The 5,000-nt window shown below is 34.0% G+C and overlaps 1 pseudogene; it reads left to right on the top strand.

Moving 5' to 3' along the window:
• The window catches only part of LOC122325312, a 68,059-nt pseudogene that overhangs the window by 35,900 nt on the left and 27,159 nt on the right, over positions 1-5,000 (top strand).

Here is a 5,000-nt window from a genome sequence, read left to right as displayed (position 1 = left end):
GCAATGATGCAGAAAATTCACAGAAATAAATTACACTTTAACACACATTCACAGAGAAAACAGCTAGTTGACTTTACAGTAATATTTAATATTTTGTGCTGTGTTTTTAAATCAAACGCATACAGCCTTGTTGATCAAAACATAAACATTTTTCAGTAGCATATATATTTAATTGATGCATGCTTATATTTTCTTTCTAATATCATTTTTCACGATCAGGCACATTTAAAAACGAACTGACTGCGTAACTAGATTTTCAAAGATTATTCGTAATTTTTCCACGTACCCCTCTGTAGAAATGTGCGTATTACATAATACCATGTTAATGCATCACGTTTCATAATTTAATCATGGTCTGGAGCTGGAGAGAGAGAGAGAGAGAGAGCGGGCGAGAGACCTGTACGAGCCACTCCATCCTCCGTCCACATTCTCTCCTTCATGAATTATTCATAGCTGGCTTTGTGCCGATGGGCCGCTTTGTTTGAATTATAATGATTGGATTTATAAACGGCCGATCTCACATGTGATGTGCCCTGTGCCGAGCCGGAGCGCCGCATGCAGTGCATGCTGGGAAGAAGCGATTTTTCTGAAAGCGCTCCGCGTTCGGGGCGACACCTTTCCTGCGTTTATTGTGTTTCGTTTATTGTGTTCCCTGACACGATTGTCTTTTTGTAGGCCCGCAGGCGTCGGTATAGCAACAGCCCGAGCGAGTCTCCGTGGTTACGGCGTCTCCGGACCCGCGGGTGAACGTTATTGGGTCGCGCCGGTTTGTTTTCCCGTTGTTCTGCGTTTGAGCGCTTCCTCGCGGGAGCCGGACTTGCGCACGCAGACGCTCACGCCGAGGTCTAAACGTAATAACGTTATGATTTTAGGATATGAGTTAGGTCTAATGTGACCTGAAGTGTGCTGTGATTGCTGTTTGTTTAATTGCTGAAGGAGCCGCATTCCAATCAAGTGCTGAGAGTTTAGTGCACCCTTGTGAAGGTTTTCACCGTCAGCGGCGCTTTACATAAACAAACGTGTGTGTGTGTGTGTATTAAGTCTGTGTGTGTGTTTGTGTGCGCGCATTTGTTTGTGTTTGTGTGTGTGTGTATTGTCTGTGTGTGTGTGTGTGTGTGTGTGTATTTATGTGTGTGTGTGTGTGTGTGTGTGTTTAAAAAGGCATTTGTTTGTGTTTGTGTGTGTGTGTATTGTCTGTGTGTGTGTGTGTGTGTGTGTGTGTGTGTGTATTTATGTGTGTGTGTGTGTGTTTGTGAGCGCGCATTTGTTTGTGTTTGTGTGTGTGTGTATGTATGTGTGTGTGTGTATGTGTGTTTGTGTGTGTGCATGTGCATTTGTCTGTGTTTGTGTGTGTGTGTATGTGTGTGCATTTGTGTGTGTTGTGCATTTGTTTGTGTGTGTGTGTGTGTATGTGTGTGTGTGTATTGTCTGTGTGTGTGTGTGTATGTGTGTTTGTGTGTGCACGCATTTGTCTGTGTTTGTGTGTGTGTGTATGTGTGTATTTTGTCTCTGTGTGTGTGTTTGTGTGCGCACGCATTTGTCTGTGTTTGTGTGTGTGTGTGTATTGTCTGTGTGTGTGTGTATGTGTGTTTGTGTGCGCACGCATTTGTCTGTGTTTGTGTGTGTGTATGTGTATGTGTGTATTATGTCTGTGTGTTTTGTGTGTGTGTATGTGTGCGCACATCTGTGTGTTTTGTGTGTGTTTGCGTGTGTGTGCTTGCATGTGTGTGTGTGCACATCTGTGCACCTCTGTGTGTGTATCTGTGTCTGTGTGTGTGCATGTTCGTGTGTGTGTGTGTGTGTGCACACTGAGGAAAATTATTTTTATTATATTTTTATATTGTATTTTTATTTGGTTTGTTTATATTTTATGTAATATTATGCAATTTTTTTCTTAATCATTACAAGTATGTATTTAGTTTAAGTCACCTTTACATATTAAAACATAATAAATATAAAGTACATTTTTATATTTTTACCCTGTGAAGAGAAGTAAACAATATTTTAAGATTATTTAAAATATTGTTAATTTTTTTTGCGTAATGATACATCATAACATGTCTTCACTTTTCATTTTAAATTTTGTTTTTTAAGAATTAAAGTATTAATTTGCTTTTTGTTAGGATTTTTTCGAATAATTTAAAGCCTGTATGCCTTCACATGTTTTTATTTGCTTAAAGAAATAATGAAATATATATATTTATATATATATATATATATATATATATATATATATATATATATATATATATATATATATATATATATATATATATTATTTCTTTTAACTAATAATTTTGTCTTTTATAGTAGCATAGATTTAAAAAAACATGTGCAATATATATATATATATATATATATATATATATATATATATATATATTTCCCATAAATGCACAAATGCTTTAACTTCATCGCAAAAAAAATACTGTAATTATTTTGTGTCACCGCTTTAATACATTTAATGAAATTCGATATGAATATCCCACACTTATTGCCCCTGCCCATTTAAAAGTAACCATTTCTATAATCAGATCAATTTATAATCAAAACGCTTGGTCTTCCAGGTTTGATTCGGTGCTCAACGAGTCCAGAGAGTCTTGTTTTTTTCTCTGATATGAGCAGAGAGATGAAGTTATTAAAGGTTCAACAGAAATGGATGAGTGACTCATTTCTCGGCGTCTCCTGTCAGTTTAACCTAGAAGCCTTCACCCGATCCCCGCATCTCATTTCCACTCTTGATGGATGTGAAGGAGGTGTTTAACGCCAGCTGTTCGCCGGAGGACGCCGCGACATCGTCTGGAGTTATAGAGAGTAGTTTAAGATTAGGATTCGGTCAAATAATTCAGTCTAATATGCCAGATAACGCTCATGCATCTTAAACGCATCTTAATCTTTTCTTCCGTAAAATCATCTGAAATACTTCTTAAAGGCTATTCCTGTCTGATCAAATGTTATATAATATTTAATATGTGTATGTAAGTCGGGGTGCGTGTAAATTGCATTTAAATTTTTTTTTTTTACTTTATAATGTGATGTTTTTGTATGGCTGAGATACCTTTATAGCTTTTATCGATATTTACGATCCGGTTATATTTCCGGTTTTAGTAATTCACTTAAATTTTTAGCGATAATAATAATATTTCTTTAGTATAGTGCGCTCCGCAGGCTTTTTGCAACGACAAAAAGCAACGTAAATAATCAGTGCATGCATACAAGAGCGGTTGCAGATCACAGTGATAATACAAGCAAACAATCAGATGCAGTATAAAAGCAATATGCCTAGATTGAAGAGTTGAGGTGCGTTGGAGAGTTTACTAATATAAGCATCTAGATGTAGTGGAGGGTCAAGAATGATGTTTTGGATGGCGGCGGTTGGATAAACTGTTGTAGCTTCGAGGTCAATTCTAGGTTAGCAAAGTTTTTTTCCGCTAATAGTTTGTCCGAGGGGCTTCGTTTAAAAGATAAGTAATAATGGTCCCAGGACGGAGCCCTGTGGCACACCCTGTCTGTCCATTAACAAGGAGGAAAACCAAGCTAAGTCTGTAAAAGATGTCCGAGTAGTAGCTTATGAGAGAGAGAGCGTGTCGAAAAGTAATAAGAGTGTGGGAAGGTTGAGAGGAGAAGGCCATTTCTAACCCTTACCAGAGCAGTCTCCGTATTGTGTTGCAAATGACAACCTGACTAAGTGGCAAACGACCTTTTCCTTGTTTAGAATATTTATTAATATTTTCTTCATTAATGATAAATTGTTATTATTATTTTTGTTTCAATTAGTTGACTAAAAAAAAAAAAAATTACAGTAAAAGTTTATTTATTTGTAGATATTTCATTTTGAGAGAGCTTTTAGTTTAAATTAATAGTGATATCTTTTCATGCATGCTTAAAAATACAGCTTAACTGCAAATCTTTTAACTTTTAAATCGAATTCTAGTTCTTGTTTTATATCTAAACCTCTAAACCTTTTATTTTTATTTTTAATAAATTGACATATTTATTTTTACTTTATTATAAATTATTTTACCCCACCTCCCCCCTTTTTTTTTTTTTTTTTCTCTTTTTTTCTCTATTTATAATAAGTTGGGCTGGGAAGAGATTATTTGTATAAGTGCATTCATTTTTATTTTTTTTTTTTTGTTGTTGTTGTTGTGGTTGTTCAAAAAAAATGTATGTATACATATATTTCAGTAATAAAAAAAAAAACAATTAATTAAATAAATTAAATAAACCTCACTAAAGTTAACCACCACCCTTCAAAAAAAAGAAAAAAAACTAGACTTCAGTACATTCATCTTGATTTAACAACATTTCCACATTTGTACTGGAAAGCCAGATGAAAATACTGAGGGAGAACGTGGCTTTTTGCAGCATTCTGGTTAATTACAGGAACGGGTTTGAGTTTTGATCGAATGGCTCATCATTCATGTTTCTGCCCGTTTTAGAGCTTCTTCAGACTCTTTTCTTGTTCTCTGTGTTGTATTTATAGCCTCGTCTCATTTAAGCTCTCCTCAGGTAAATTCTGCTGAAATGAATCATAGTTCGGTGCACATGCTGTTCATGAGGAAAGTCTAATGGAGCTGCGCTCTTAATATATCACTCAGGTGAATCTCAGGCACATGTTGTTTTTCATTCAAAATCAAAAGAAACGACATCCCCATTTTATCACCATTAAAACTTGCATTGTGACGTTTTCGTGAAAATTATTGTCATTTAATAACGAACTTATTTTAGTACCATTACTTTTTTTTTCTTTTTTTTTTAAGTAAAATGTAATCTTTTGGAGCGAGATATTGGCTCTTACTGATAAATCTGATGTAAAAGAAATATATAAAAAATAATTTAATGATAATAATAATATTAAAAGTTATATAATATATTATATATATATATATATATATATATATATATATATATATATATATATATATATATATATATTATATATATATATATATATATATATAATTTATATTATATATATATATATATATATATATATA

Source organism: Puntigrus tetrazona, chromosome 20, assembly GCF_018831695.1.
Source record: "Puntigrus tetrazona isolate hp1 chromosome 20, ASM1883169v1, whole genome shotgun sequence".
Taxonomy (NCBI): domain Eukaryota; kingdom Metazoa; phylum Chordata; class Actinopteri; order Cypriniformes; family Cyprinidae; genus Puntigrus; species Puntigrus tetrazona.
Note: the sequence above shows the minus strand (reverse complement) of the source record. Positions and strands in the feature narration are given on the sequence as shown.